The sequence below is a fragment of the Lissotriton vulgaris genome, chromosome 8 (assembly GCF_964263255.1).
Source record: "Lissotriton vulgaris chromosome 8, aLisVul1.2, whole genome shotgun sequence".
Taxonomy (NCBI): domain Eukaryota; kingdom Metazoa; phylum Chordata; class Amphibia; order Caudata; family Salamandridae; genus Lissotriton; species Lissotriton vulgaris.
This window is the reverse complement of record NC_141696.1, coordinates 1,366,776,407-1,366,793,443: the sequence shown is the minus strand read 5'-3', so window position 1 is coordinate 1,366,793,443 and position 17,037 is coordinate 1,366,776,407.

The following is a 17,037-nucleotide window of genomic DNA, read 5'->3' as shown; positions in this document are numbered from 1 at the left end:
CCCCTGGCCCACACCCCAGCAGCATGGAGCACTCACTCCCACCCAGGAGCATGTGTCAACCATTGCACTGTTCTCCCTCACCTAACAGGTAGGTAGCCATCATGCTTGTGATGTTTATCCATCTTGCTTGCGAGGCCTGTTTGGGGGTGGGAGGCCTGTACAACAACTCCCACCATACCTCCTGTACCACAGCCTACCAAGATGGATCCCTCCCCCAACACCACCCAGAAGCAAGTGTCAGCCATTGCACTGTTCCCCCTCACCTAACAGGTAGGTAGCCATCTTACTTGTGATGTCTGTCTGTGGGAGGGAAGCCTGTACTACTACTTGCAACATGCCCCCTGGCCCACACCCCAGCCACATGGAGCACTCCCTCCTAACCAGGAGCATGTGTGAGCAATTGCACTGTTCCCCCTCACCTAACAGGTAGGTAGCCATCTTGCTTGTGATGTCTGTCTGTGTCAGGGATGCCTGTACTACTACTCCCACCATGCCCCCTGGCCCACACCACAGCCGCATGGAGCACTCTCTCCCACCCATGAGCATGTGTCAGCCATTGCAGTATACTCCCTCACCTAACAGGTAGGTAGCCATCTTGCTTGTGATGTTTGTCCATCTTGCTTGGGAGGACTGTTTGAGGTTGTAGGAGGCCTGTACAACAACTCCCACCATACCCCCTGTACCACAGCCTACCAAGATGGATCCCTCCTCCAACACCACCCAGAAGCAAGTGTCAGCAATTGCACTGTTCCCCCTTACCTAACAGGTAGGTAGCCAACTTGCTTGTGATGTCTGTCTGTGGGAGGGAGACCTGTACTATTACTCCCACCATGCCCCCTGGCCCACACCCCAGCCGCATGGAGCACTCCCTCCCTCCCATGAGCATGTGTCAGCCATTGCAGTGTACTCCCTCACCTAACAGGTAGGTAGACTTCTTGCTTGAGATGTTTGTCCATCTTGCTTGGGAGGCCTGTTTTGGGGGTGGGAGGCCTGTACAACAACTCCCACCATACCCCCTGTACCACAGCCTACCAAGATGGATCCCTCCCCCAACACCACCCAGAAGCAAGTGTCAGCCATTGCACTGTTCCCCCTCACCTAACAGGTAGGTAGCCATCTTGCTTGTGATGTCTGTCTGTGGGAGGGAGGCCTGCACTACTACTCCCACCATGCCCCATGGCCCACACCCCAGCCGCATGGAGCACTCCCTCCCACCCAGGAGCATGTGTCAGGCATTGCACTGTTCTCCCTCACCTAACAGGTGGGTAGCCATCTTTACTCTTCTTGATGTGTGTGAGACCTACATCCCTACACACAGCAACAATTGTATGCAATGGATCGACACCTGACATGTATGAGTAAATGATGTTCCTCTGCACCGTGAAATTACACACAGTGTTGCAATGAATAATACTAGTGGAGACTTCACAATTGTGTAGTGTTGATGACATGCAGATACAATACTTACACAGTGCCCAACACTGACCATTACCCATCTAATCCACAGATGATGAAGAACTCACTGCTGAGGACCACAACAACGAACAGTACAGCCAGTTTCCACCCCCAGTACATGGACTCTCGGATGTTGACTCCCAGGACAGTTTGGACAATGAGCTCCAGTCTGGCCCATCTGGTGTGCCCCAGACCAACAGGTCCCAAGACCCTATCCTCCCCACCACCACATCTGCTGCAACAACAACAGCACAGTAGACCCCTGCAGTCACAGCCTCTGCCTCCACCGCTGCCACCACTGCCACCACCACCAGTACCACCAGTACCACCTGCAGCACCCTCCCTGTCCCAGGGGATGACCAGGCCACACCAACAACTGTGGAGGGCAGGGAGAGTGTGCGGGGACCCACAGTTGCGAGGCAACAGGTCCGTGGCAGCAGGGCAGGTGGGAGGGCCAGGGTCACCACCAGACCTTGGGAGGAGTGGACACCATCTGGGGATCACTTCACCAGAGTTGTGGAGGCATACCAACAGGTCCAGGGATAAAGTGGCCGGTCTGATGAACTATTACGGGAGCCCATCCTGCTGATGAGGTCCATCGACAACCGCCTTAGGCAGATGGTGGACCTGAAGGACTGGGCTATTCTAAGGCCCAGCGGTGCCAGGGGACAACACCTGAAACCTTCGTGGGTTACCTGTTCCTGCGTACAAATCACAGAGACACGGGACACTTCCTTCAGCGTCAAAGATCGAGGATTATTTACTGCAGGGAACACAGAAGTCGCAAGAAGTACAGCGTTGTGTAGGTTCTAGGAGACTGCTTCAAATTGCAACAGTAGATCGCTCCTTTTATACATATTTTAGTCATAGCACAACATGGCGAACAAAAGGTTACAACTCAGTTCCCACAGTAAACTTCAAAAGGGTTGCTTTCATGTATTCAGGGTCCCGGAACATAATTACAGTAGCATCGCCAGTTCCCAACTGTAAAAGTATGTTATCCCATCATTAAGTACATTCCATATTGGCTGTAAACGAGTTTAAGGAAAGAGTCAGAAACAGGTGCAAGGAAGACAAAGATAGACAACAGATTGAAAAGAGTGTAGGGGGCGATATCGGAAACACGATTGCAGGATCAAAGGAGTCGTGCCTAATGTATGCACGGCTGAAACAATAGACCAGCACGGCAAGATGAGCCTCGAGCGGGGCATCTGCCTTTGCAGTGTCATCCCCCTCGTCATAAAGACACCCTCAAAGAAACACGTGTCTTCCGCAAGAGCTTGGGAATCCCAGGGTCACGAAGCGGACAGTGTCCGTTCGCTGGCTACTTGAGGGCAAGAGACAAAATGGATGCCGTATCTAAAATGGAACCCGTGGGTTCAGATGAAGGAACCCACGAATAAGACGAACGGTTCAGGCCAGTGTAGCGAAAACGCGTACACCCACTAAACTCGTCATTTGCGGTTCATAGATACCAAACTCGTCCATATTTGAACGAGTCGAAAACACCACTATAATTGTCACGGAACCTCAGACCTCATGGGCCAACCAGTGGTGCTACTGAGGGACAGACCAGCGTCCCAAACAATACCTCCTCCCCCCTCTGTTGTGCTACAGGATGACAGTGCACCATCCTCCCCTGCGGCCACCGAGAGGGGTGAGTCCTCAGACACCGCTGGCCATGCAGCAGCCCCCCCAAGAGATCAAGGGGGCCTCCACAGAAGAGCCTGGGAGTCTTTGGAGGCAAAGCACCAGCCACACGCCAGTCACGGAGCCAGCCTTGATGGAAACCCTCTTCCCCACTGCATTGACTCTTTGGACTGTCATTCCCCGCACTGCCTTGTGAATGGCACATGTCTGTTGGACTGGGTCACCACATCCATGTGGTCTTTACTCTTGCATCTCATCTACTATGACTGTCAACTCACTGCTCCATCACCACTTACATGTGAAAATGCCTGCACCCCTCACATGTCAACTTTGTAAATAAAACACCTTACACACTACAATTTGTGCAGTCTTGTCTTTAGTGCTATTTTGACTGTGTCCAAAATGTCCATGATGTATACAAAAGTAGTACATTCTGTAGGCCAGGATGACTCGGTAGCACCTAGGGAGACACAACAGAACAACAGTCACTGGCGTCAGTGTGCTATCACAGACATAACACTACACCAAACATCAACATAACTGTACAGGCAGACAACACAATGTGCAGCAAGTGTCAACAAACAGAGTTCTGCATATGGTCACATGTGAAATGTCACTGCCACATTTTCACATGCAGGTGACTCCACATGTGCCTGTCTGTTACATCCGCGCATAGTCCTTCACAACAACAGCAACCACACCAGACAATGTACAAGTCGCACCTCGTCACCCACCTTCAAGTGCAGCAGCGGTCGATGAGCTGTTTGCGCAGGTCAACTCCTTTCTCCTCTCCACTGTCCTCATCACTGGACTCAGGTCCTTGAGCAGGGGGTGGCCTTGGTTCCTCACCATCGTCCATGAGCAGGGGGATCCCCTTGTGGATGGCCAGATTGTGCAGCATACAGCATGCCACAATGATCTTGCAGACCTTCCCAGGCGAGTATGCCAGTGCACCTCCTGTCCTGTCAAGGCAGCGGAATCTTGACTTCAGCACGCCAAAAGTCCGCTCGATTACACATCGGGTCCTGCCTGCTGGGTGTACCGGATGTCACCCAGGGGCCTTGGATTCCTTAGCGGGCTCAACAGCCATGGCCAACTGGGATGTGCCGAGTCACCTGTGAATGACAAACACCCATTGCAATGTTGCACAGCCAGAGTGCAGCAGGTAACACACAGCATGCCCTATCAGTAGGCATACTCACCCACAATCCAAGCATGCTCGGGATGCAGATTTTCCATCATCCGTGGCAACATGCTGTTCCTCATGATGTACGAATCATGTGCAGAGCCAGGTAATCTTGCACACACATGGGAAATGGTCATGTCCGCAAGGCACACCACCTGCACATTGATAGAATGATATTGACCTACATGGGTGAAATTGATGGCACCAACAACATGGGGGATGCACCCAAGGGGATAGAAGTCACCCTTCAAACCAGCCACTTCTGCTCCCCTATGGAAATGAATGTATCGATTCTTATATAGCATCATGGCTGCAAGAACATCCCTCAGCACCTGGCTGAACATGGGCTGCGAAATCCCTCCAGCGCTGGCCACGGTCTCCTGGAACGAACCAGTTGCAAAAAAGTGGAGGGCTGCCATCACCTTGTATGTGGGTGGGAATGCTGTTGGATAGTGGTGGCAAGGCTGCAGGTGGGGCTCCAAAAGATCACACAGGGTCTTCAGTGTTGGTCTGGTGAGGCTGAATTTCCGAATGATTGCAACATTCTTCATGTCCTCCAGCACTGTCAGGTGATGTAGGAGATTTTGCCTCCTCCTAGTTGAGATGTAAATGTGCAAATGTCAGTGACAACCATCATGAGATGGCCACAGCACTTACCATCAACGATGTCATGGAAAAATAAAGACTGCCCTGAGAGATGCATGGCACACCAGGTTACATGGGTGGCCATTTGAGACACACAGAGGGCACACACCTCTCCACTAACAATACACAAGTGCCGCAAACAACACATAGGTCAATGTGAATACACACATATTGAACCACACATTTCACATGTGCACGCCTGGTGCTGTACCATCCGCCAATGTGTCTAAAATGACCATGACTGTATCATACCCATCTGCTGTACCTGTCACACCTCAATGCATCATGTAAACTCTGCACACATCCACAACACAATGATCACAGTAGCCGGAAAACTTTCAGTTGTGTGCATGAGCTGATGTGAAAGCACCAGGCTGGTATGATACCATACAGTGAGATAATCCTTGACAAGGTCAGCACTGACCCACATCACATTGATTTCTTCAACATCATTGACACCAGCTTAAGAGTGTCAAGAATCATCAACCATCAAATGCATAAGTGACATGGCAGGGACCACAGACCAAAGTGCGTCACACAGAACGTGCGTCCACCAGTGGATGATATGGAAGAATGGCATTGTGTGTACAATGATGTGCCCTTCACCATGTTGCTGCTGTGTGCTGATGCAGTGTTCACGATGGACATAGCCATTAAATGTTACAAAAATGGCGGTAGCTACCGCCTGGCCACGGCGGTGTGACACCAGCACCACCCCCTTCACAAGTGCGGTAGCCATTATCATGGAGACAAGTGTAGATGGCTGTGGGCATGCTCCGCCACCCAAATGGTGGTAGCTACTGCCTGGCCATGGCGGTGTGACACCAGTACCACCCCCTTCACAAGTGCGGTAGCCATTGGCATGGAGACATGTGTAGATGGCTGTGGGCATGCTCCGCCACCCAAATGGTGGTAGCTACCGCCTGACCACGGCGGTGTGACACCAGCACCGCCCCCTTCACAAGTGCAGTAGCCATTGGCATGAAGAAATGTGTAGATGGCTGTGGGCATGCTCCGCCACTCAAATGGCGGTAGCTACCGCCTGGCCACGGCGGTGCAACACCGCCATGGAGCATTGCCTACAGCCAATGGCAGCGATGATCGCGGTGGCATGATGCAGATTTGAAAATTGCGGAAGGTGTGCACCGCCACCGCGGAGGTGGTCAGTGGATGCTTTTGAAAGATGCACCATCGCAGTAGCGCACCCCAGGCCCCCACGGTGCATCACCGCCATGGAGCATTGCCTACAGCCAATGGCAGCGATGATCGCGGTGGCATGATGCAGATTTGAAAATCGCAGAAGGTGTTCACTGCCCCCCCGGAGGCGGTCATTGGATGCTTTTGAAAGAGGCAGACCTGGACAACCAATTGTTGCAGCTTTGCAGCTTACAAACGACCCCAGGGGGCTATAAATCTGTGGGAGTGAGCCTCACATTTCCACTGCTCACAGAGCCTGCTGCCTGGGACCCTCTCTTGCTGCTGCCTCAAGAGCCTGCTGCCTGGGACCCTCTCCTGCTGCTGCCTCAAGAGCCTGCTCCTGGGACCCCTCACCAATCACTTCCACCACAGGTGTTCCATATCCACAGTGATGGCAAGGACAGAGAAGATCCGTGCCAGTCCATTCACAAGGGAGGAGCTGGAGGTCCTTGTGCAAACACTGACAGACAAGCTGTCTCCAGGGCGAGGGAGTGTGTGTCCCAATGTCACTCTTTTACATGCCTGTACTTGTATGTGTGAGTGGGGTGTGTTACATTGTTAGCCATACAGAGCCACCAGATGTTAGCCATGTAGGTGCCAGGACAGTAATTGATTGTGTGAATATTTCAGTGTGCCCCTGTTGTCTGACTCCGTGTAACCCAGAGAGTAGGTCTAGTGCTTGCCCACCCAAACGAGAAAACATCACCAGACTTACATGCTCCTTGCTCCAGTTCCTTCACACTGAATATTAGAAATGGCCCATCTGTGCCCTGTATAATTGCACACTTACACACTTCTGTTGATGAATATTGTGTTGATGCATCTTGCATTTGTGAGATTATCATGGACCCTCTACGCCCCAATGTGTGCATGCAATCACATCTGTTTGGGCCATGCAGAGTGCCCTTGTAAGGGGTCCCCCAGTTTTGGAGGGAGGGAGGCTACAATTGGTCCTGAGTCTGTGTCTTGCTACTGTACTGATAGATGTTGGTACCTGACACTGTGTAACTGGTCATTGACCCTTCTTTTCTCTCATACCTGCAGCTTAAGGTACACCAGCGTAAGGCCGTGTGGAGGGCCATTGCAGCAAAGGTGCAAGCCCTGGGGGTATCCAACAGACGACGCACCCACTGTCACAAGAGGTAGGACGACATCAGCCGGCTAGCAAAGCAAGTGGCAGAGATGACCTTGGGGATGCTACCACACACAGGGTGTTTGGCATGGCGCAGCATGACTCCACTGATGGGCCGCATCCTGGCAGTGACTCATCCAGACCTGGATGCACTTCTGAAGGAGCATCACCAGCAAGGCAGGGGTGGTGAGTATCTGGGGAGGGTGCCTTTTGCATGGAGTGGATGCCCCCCAAAAATTCTCTCTCCAATAATAGATTTGGTAAGTGAAGTTATCACTCCAATATGTAATGCCATGTTCCATGCTGGTATCTTCCCAGACAAGTTAAAAAATACTTTATTGAAACCCCTCCTTAAAAAAAGTGGATTAGAGAAAACAACTCTAAAAAATTATAGACCTATCGCTAGCCTGCCTTTTCTGGCCAAGGTTGTGGAAAGAGCCATGAACAGCCAATTGGCTGAGTATATAGAACAGAACAGTCTCCTGGACGAGTCCCAGTTCGGATTTCGCAAACTCCATGGAACCGAGACTGCTCTCATAAAGGCTGCCGACGATATAAGAACCATCAGAGACCCAGGAGGAACAGCGATATTGGTCCTACTGGATCTCTCGGCAGCCTTCGACACGGTCAATCATACAGTTCTGATTGACCGTGTCGAAGAGATGGGCATCTGCTCACTAGCCAAAGAGCTCTTAGCCTCTTTCCTTTCGAATAGGACGCAAGCAGTGACTTTGGGCGTATTTCAATCCACCGAACTCGCCCTCCCATGCGGCGTTCCGCAAGGCTCATCCCTAAGTCCGACACTTTTTAACATCTATGTGTCGGACTTAGCTAGGGTAATTAAGAACTACCGGATGAGCCTTACATCTTACGCCGACGACACCCAACTGGTGATCGCGATCAAGAACGACGGCGAAGAAGTATCTGCCAACTTCCAGGAAGGTATGATAGCTATCAAAGATTGGATGGCGGAGAACTGCTTGCGCCTCAACTCAGAAAAAACGGAGGTAATGATCTTCGGAAAATTATCCCCACACTGGTCAAATAAGTGGTGGCCAACTTCGCTTGGAGCCCCCCCAGAGCCGGTACACAAAGTTAGGAATCTGGGAGTTGTCTTTGACGACAACCTCAGTTTCGCTAACCATGCCAACCAGGTAGCGTCCACTGCTTTTTACAAGCTTAAGATCATCAGGAAAATACTGCCATTCTTACCTGAGAGTGCAAGGAAAACAGTGGTGACTTCCTTAGTACTCTCGTCCCTCGATTACTGTAATGGACTCTTTGTAAATGCGCAGGCAAAGGTGGTGGCCAAACTGCAGCTCATTCAAAATGCTGCAGCAAGGCTGCTAGCTGGCATCCCCAGATTCCAGTCGACCAAACAGGCTATAAGAAACTTCCATTGGTTAACGGTGAGGAATCGCATCAGATTCAAGACCTTGTGTCTCACCTATAAAGCTCTCAAAGGTCAGGGCCCAGCGTTTCTTAAACAGAAACTATGTTACTATCTCCCGAAAAGATCGCTTCGATCGGAACAGAGACTTCTTCTGGTGGTGCCACGAACCAGGACTGTTAAATGGGGCGATCGATGCTTCACTAACTCTGCAGCCAAACTTTGGAACACGCTTCCAATGGAATTAAAATCGGCACCTTCTCTAATCCAATTTAGAAAACTTGTAAAAACATGGCTATTTGACCAATAACCGTCCATTACATCTTTTCACAAGGTAGACTGTACGATTAAAATGAGATTGCCAGCTTAAGTCGCAGCGCCGAGACACCCACGGGTATTTGTCGCGCTTTAGAAATGTTTAAAATAAATAAATAAATAAATAAATGTGTACAGGGCCTGTGGCAGCGGTAACCCATGTGATGTGCGTGTGTTGCTCTGCTGTGCTATGTAATGTGAGTGGCTGCTGTTATGTGTGCTTGTATTAGGCATTGGGCCACCCTGGCCTTACTAAGCTGATCCTCCCTGCTGTACTTACGCATTGCCAGATGTGTTAGGCTCCACATGGTCATTCATCATTGGGATAGTGTGGGGAATCTATTATGCAGTGAACAGCAGTGTCCACTTTTTGAGTGTGACTTCATGTATGCCTCCTTTGCATGCACCATCATTGTTGAGGCCCACACATCTGACAACAATGTGCCCCAGATTACCACATGGTGCTTGTTATGGCCTACTTGGCATTGTGGACTGTTGTCTGACTCTGTGTGTTGTCCCCTCCTGTTCCCTGAAGGTCTGTCAGTGGTAATAAGTGTTGTACCCACATTAAGTCCCTAGGTGAGGGCAGGGCAAGTTGTGTGTGTGGTGCACTTCATCTATGGGCAGGGTGTAGTGCTGTGTGGCATCAACATGGCTCACTCATGGCAGATATTCTGTGTTACAGGCACTGTTGTGGTCTATGTTGTGTGTTGCTGCACAGTGATTGCAGTGTGTGGTGGTTACCATGTAGAATTTGGCCTCTCCTGTACTGCATTGATTTTAATTTGTGTGACCAGATGATGACACTTACACAACCCTGTATCTCTCTCTCATGCAGATTTGCAAGAGACCACGGAGGAACATGAGCCAGAAACCAGTGGTGGCGAGAGTAGCACAACAGCTGCAGCGGAGGCCAGTGACACAGAGCCCACCAGCGCATCTGAGGGGGACTGAAGTATGCAGGAGGAATCCGTGGCTGAGACACAGAGTACCACATCATCTGATGCCAGCGGGGATGCATCAATGTTGGCAGGCACATGGGATGGGGAGTCTGCATCATCATCTACCACCCAGCGGCCAGTGCCCAGCCTCCCATCCACTTCCTCCGTGTCACTAAGAGGGCACTAGTCACATTCACACCTGGCACCGCTGCCCCTGCACCTGTCCCCCCTGCTGCCCTCAGTGCAGAGTGTGTAGAGCTCTTGCGCAAGCTTTGTGTGGGCCAGACTGCCCTGCTCAATACCTTCAGTGACCATGACAAGAAATTAGGCCAGGTGGTTGCATACATGGAGGGAATACACTTTGACGTGGGTGGGCTACACCATACAGTCCAGGAGTTGTCATCCACAGTGACGTCTGCCCTTCAACAGGCACATGCTCCCATTCCAGTTCAGGTGCCTTTGTCCACCCCCCAGTCAGTGGCCACATCAGATGAAAGTGATCACGGTTCGCCTGCGTCACCGAAACGATACAGCACAAGGAGCACACAACAGACACAACCCAAGCACTCCCGCCCACAGACACCATCCCCACTGAAGAGCCGGGCCACCACAGAATGCACAGACAAGAGCCAGTCAGGGAAGAGCAAGGCCAGAAGAGCAATGAGGCAGATATCAGGCTCACATGCCGCAGAAGCATCACCAGCAAAAGACTCTCCTGTCACTAATAATTCACACAGACCTACCCATGCAGTGTCTGTACCTACTGAGGAGGTGTTGCATATCAAGGCTAAACCTAGGAAGAGCACAGGGACACATCCAACCACCACATCAACCACAATTCCAAGACCATTGAAGCAGGTGGAGGAGGGCACTGTAGAGACCCCCCCTGGTAAAAAGGCAAAGGAGGGCACTGTAGAGACCACCCCTGGCAAAAAGGCAAAGTAGGGCACTGTAGAGACCACCCCTTGTAGTGTAGTTCCTATTTTCCCTATAGGCCCTGCGCATTGGAATAACATAAACAGCAGTGTAGACGTAGAACTGCGGTCTTCTAGGTCTCTACTGACTATGTTAGACTTAATTCAGTTTGTACCAGCTAGCTCAGAGGTCACTGGAAACGTTCTTGACTGAATAGGAAGTGATATGCTTCCCTGGCTCAGACAAGAAGGGATTCAGTTTTCCAACAACCGCATTAACATGACAACTTTGCTCCTCAGAATAAGAGTCAATCTCTAGAGTCGTGTGAAACAATAGACAGCTATTTCACTCAGTCAGTTGTGCAGAATTACTTACACCAGTGTGCAGAGAATAGAGAGACGGGCGTTTTCAATAAAAGGTATTATTTATTGAACAGTCTTCCTTCTCATGCAAGAGAAATGAATTGCCACAATTGCAAGACTTGTTATTATAAAAAGTGCGCACAGTAAAAGCAGTATTACGAAATAATACTGTAAAAGCATTGATATGGTTTCTTAGCCATACGATAGTTAAAATGAATAAAATATATACATTCATATATACATTTGGCTAACGTCCTCAACTGGTGCTTCTAACTACGCCTACCCCAGTGTACCTGACCTAAGCCTAATACGTGGGAGGGAGTAAGTAAGTAGTAGTTTAAGTTAAGTTGGTTTTTCCAAGCATTTGCTTCAAGAATTCTCTCTAAGGGTTTAGTCAGCACCGTACCTCAATCAATCAATCAATCAAAGCATTTTGATCTGGACCTCTGGATTAGAATGTTGGAGGTCTGGTATCTCCTCTCAGGACTTGATATTCCAGTCACCCGCAAGGGTAGGCTGGAAACGCCGGAGCTGGATTTTCTTGGCAGGAGAAAAGACAGCGTCTTTCTCAGCGCGTTAAGGAGGAGGGGCAGCGTCCGTGGGCTTCTCGCATCTGCTGGGCTCTCTGCAAGGGACAGCTGTTTTGCTCCAGTATTCACCACCACCGTGTTTGCTTAAGGCAACGTTGGTATATTTATACCTGAAAGGTGCTGAGTTTGACGTAAGTTTTTAGACATAAGACGTCAATAAAGATGTCACTAAGAACTGGTCGTTCTTACAGTGCTCGCAGGAGTTCTATTACTAATCAAAACAAAGCAAGCAGGGCTTTCCCAGGTTGCTGGGGGGTTTGAGCTGTCGAAAAAACTCGGTGTGTTATCTAGGAATCTAAGGAAGTGGCTTCTGCTGTGTCATGTACTGTAATGAGCTGCAGAGACGGGTTACTGAAATATGGCTCTGATCGTTTATGCCATTATAGGGATATGTATTGATTATAGCCGTATAGGAGCATGAGGTCACAATATTGATCGGGGTCCTAGATAGAACACAACACCCTGGCAAAAAGGCAAAGGAGGGCACTGTAGAGACCACCCCTGAGAAAAAGGCAAAGGATAGCACGGTAGAGACCACCCCCGGCAAGAAGGCAAAGGATGGCACTGTAGAGACCACCCCTGGCAAAAAGGCAAAGGAGGGCACTGTAGAGACCACCCCTGTCAAAAAGGCAAAGAATGGCACTGTAGGGGGTACACCTGGCAAAAAGGGAAAGGAGGGCACTGTCAGGGGTACACCTGGCAAAGAGGGGAAGGTGGTCCAGAGGCGTAGCCAGACCAAGCGTTCTGCAGGATCCAGCACATCACCCGAGGTAGTGCCAGTGTCTGCAGTTGGTGTGTGTGCCTGTTGTGTCATCACTACTTCCCGTCAACCCTAAGACAGGGAAGTCATTTCATATTCCCAAAAAGTAGAAGGGCACCCCTCAAAACTCTACCACCCAAACTGTGTCAGAGGTCTGCATGGCTCCACCTCTGCGTGCCACTATGCCACCTAGTCCACCCAGCCCTCCAGCTTGCCAAGCAACTGTTAGCCCCACATCACCTGAGGCTCTGTCACCCCAGTCAAGTGGGCCTGCTGCCCCCGACACACAGCCAGGTCTAAGTCCACATGACAGCCAGGAGTGAGTTGACATCCCCCTCATACGCCTGTGCCTCATACAGGTGTGCAAGTCCTGACAATTGCTTACAACCTGGGTGTGTTGCTGGCCCTGCTGGCCCTGTTGCTCTGCTGTGCTTTTTCTCTCCCCTGTGCAGCCTCTCATCTACTTGCTGTCTCACCTGTGCTATGGACACTGGCCCTGTTGCTCTGCTGTGTTGGGCTCTCCCCTGTGCCATGGACACTGGTCCTGTTGATCTGCTGTGTTGGGCTCTCCCCTGTGCCATGGACATTGGCCCAGTTGCTCTGCTGTGTTGGGCTCTCCCCTGTGCCATGGATACTGGTCCTGTTGATCTGCTGTGTTGGGCTCTCCCCTGTGCCATGGACATTGGCCCTGTTGCTCTGCTGTGTTGGGCTCTCCCCTGTACCATGGATACTGGTCCTGTTGATCTGCTGTGTTGGGCTCTCCCCTGTGCTATGGACACTGGCCCTGTTGCTCTGCTGTGTTGGGCTCTCCCCTGTGTCATGGACACTGGCCCTGTTGCTTTGCTGTTTTGGGCTCTCCCCTGTGCTATGCCCCTTGGCCTTCCTGTTTGTATTTAACCTGTGCATAGTATCTTGCATATGATCCTCATTGTGTGCCTTGCTGTTGTCTACTATTGTTCTACTGTACATCTGTGCAATATGTGAATAAATACAGTTACTCCTGTTGCGTGTTTTGTCAGTGTCCTTGCTGATTAAAGTTCACTATGTATCACTTCAACATTGCAAGGCTCTTTGCACACATCAGATTTTTAGACAGGGGTGACAGGGTCTTCAGTCTATTCTGAACCTGATAATAGTGTAATATGTGATGGCTATTTTACCTGCAATGCAGTTATCTTCTTAGTGATTTGCTATTGTTGGCTACACTGTTCTCATGTCAGGTTGGGGGACACTGCCAGCACAGGGTGTGATGCTGTGCAAAGGTTTGAAAGCAGGCTGGGATATGTCATGATGTATGTGTGTGGATTCCTTTATGTGTTCCCAGCCGTGTATGTGTATGGTCATCTTGTGTTGGCCCTTAGTCCTGCTACCATGGCCTACATGTGATGCGTGGTCTTGGGTGTAGCAGAGGTGTGCAGTGTGAAGGGTGTACGTTTGTAGTGGATGTGTGTGGGCCCCTGGATTGTGAGAGACACACATGTGTCACCCAGGAGTTGTGTGCCTGTTGTTTGTTTTGTCTTGCCCTTTGTAGAAGATTGTATGCACTTGTGTGAGCTGTTTGTTGTGCGCTGTGTGTTGGTGTCTCTGCACTGTTGTGTGTGACTCCTCCTTGTTATGTTGGTAAGTTAGAAGTGTGTAAAGTGTGTGAGGTGCACATAAGTGTTGTGTTTGTTTGATCCTCAATGTGCCTTCGGTGTGTTTGTGTAGACTGTGTGGCCCTGCTGCTCCACACTGGCATTGTGTTTGTGTTTGTCATGCATTGGAGGCACATGGTGGCTTTTCTCCTCCTGTATGGCATGGTATGTGTGGTGTAAAGCCATCCCCTATGTGTGCCACTTGTGTCTGGCCATTGTGGGTCTTCCCTCCCTCTATTTGTGTGTCAAATACCAAATGTTTACGGTGAATGGGGTGTAATTAAGCAAAGTGGCATACTTTCAAGAGTATTTTGTCACAATTGTAGTATGAAATTCCCCACATACACTGTTGTAATTTAAATATCACCCAGGAGGCCACAGAACACAGAATATTTCCTTTTTGGGTGGCTGCTTAAGGCTGCCACTTGCAAACTAAATCTAGAAGCTTAGGACACACGAGAGCTCCTTCAGGTCATATTATGTGTTTGGCATGTTCTCATACATTATGCACAACACTGTTGCAACATTGACCACAATCATAAGTGTGCATTCTAAATGCTTTACAAAATCCGGAGGTGCACCTTTCGTTAAAGTCAGCCATAGCTTTTTGCGACGTTTCTTTATTTTTCACAACACATTTTATTGTGTTTTTACAAACAACAACCATTAAGCAATGATACTCTGGTGCATCAATCCACAATACACATTTCTCAATGGATTGACTAAAACATGGTCCTAACATTGCATACTTTCCTAGTACATATTCATTGACAACCTTGTCAGTATACACATAAATTGTGCCCACCATAGACCCCACATTTTCCCTGGCTTTCTTGGGCAACCTCTGGTCTTGAATGCAGATTCTTCTGTTTTAGTAAATAGTACATAACACTGAGACATTTGCTTGTCAATGGAGTGCAATGTTTTTCTTCAAAAGCAGCAAGCCCCATTGCCACTAGGGAGCGCACACCACTACATCCCAGGAGAGCTAATTTGGGATTCCTTCTTACTGGTATACCAATGATGGCTCTAATGAGAAGTGAGTAGTGTTTTTGTCTCCAGGCCATTGAGAAGAGGCAGAGCCACCGGAATTATATGTCAGAGTGAGGCCAAATGATGCAGAATTATGCGGCAGAGTTGACTAAATATGCATCAGCATTCTAAGAGGTTTTTTTTCAATACCAAAGCATGCCAACTGCTCTTTGGGCAGAATCCATGATATCAATCATGCTGTTAGAGAACCCTCCCAGCCTTTTAATACTTCAATGAATGTAAGGTTGTTTTGGTGGGATTTGCCCTCTGTATCTTCTGCCTGTTTCTACAGCCATACTGTGGAACTTTGCAGACAGATTGCTTCCTTCTGGAGAGTCTGCAGCTTATCTATGGTTGCTAAATTCACCCCTCAGCCTCTGTCATACTGTCCACTACATACCTACAGTCTAATCAGGGGACTGAAATCGCCAGTACAACTCCCAGAGAAAACAACAGGAGGATACTATTAAATATATGAAGTCTGGCCAAGCCACCCATAGATTCACTCATTCAGATCATCTGTCAGAATCCTTGCCAGAGTGTCGGGAGGAGCCCTCCCATGCCGTACTCCTGGAGGTGATCAGGGATCGAGGGCAGCCTTTGAGGATCAAATAGCCGGGTATCTATTTAAGTTAACCTAGTGAGAGCAGACCTCCCCAAAATAGCTGATAAGGACAACAAATCTGAAAACAACATCACTACCCTGCAGACTGAGGTGCAACAATTTAAAAGCAGGTAATTCAACTGCAAACTGTCTCCAATACCCTGGAGCACTGAGTCAAGGATGTGTAGGGGCATTTGCCCAGGAACTATGTACATCTGCTGAGCTTCCCTGAGCTACTTGAGGGCCAATCCCCTGAACGCTTCCTAGACAATTGGGTAAGACATATATTGTGCCCCAAAGATTTGTCAGATTATGTTGTTATTAGGGTCCTAGTGCCAGTACCCCTACCGGACACCCCTCCAAGGGTTTTTATTGCTTGAACTCTTGACCAATAATGATAGCACCCGTACCACAGTTTGAATACTGTAACATTGCAAGTTCAAGTTTCAAGTTTGTTTATTTATGATAACGGAACTCTCACGAGATCCACATAAAAGACATAGAAATACATTCAGTAAAATCACGGATAAAAAATACCAACAAGTACATAAAATAGGAATACAAAGAAATCAAGATATCTGAATTACCACCTACGTTCCCTCTAAGGCGCGCGCGCGCGCGCACTGCTGCTGACCTCACCGCGCACCACCTAGCGTGGAGCGCGCACACAGTCAGGAAGTCGCGCCGCCGGCCGCTTTGAAAGAAGCGAGCGGCGCGAATGCGGCGGAGCGGTCGTGAGGCGTGCAGGTAAGGAGGTGGGGGAGGGCTTGTGGCGCTAGAGGCTATGAGGGAGGGCGGGGTAGACTCTGGCCTTTTGTTTAAGTATTGCTGTTAATCAGAGCCCCTTCACGGGCTCCGATTAACAGTAATACTTAAACAAAAGGCCACCAAAAGCGAGTGGGGCAGAGGGCAGGAGGGCACCAAAAGCGAGTGGGGCAGAGGGCAGAAGGGCACCAAATGCGAGTGGGGCAGAGGGCAGGAGGGCAAAAGCGAGTGGGGCAGAGGGCAGAAGGGCACCAAAAGTGAGTGGGGCAGAGGGCAGAAGGGCACCAAATGCGAGTGGGGCAGAGGGCAGGAGGGCACCAAAAGCGAGTGGGGCAGAGGGCAGAAGGGCACCAAAAGTGAGTGGGGCAGAGGGCAGAAGGGCACCAAAAGCGAGTGGGGCAGAGGGCAGAAGGGCACCAAAAGTGAGTGGGGCAGAAGGGCACCAAAAGTGAGTGGGGCAGAGG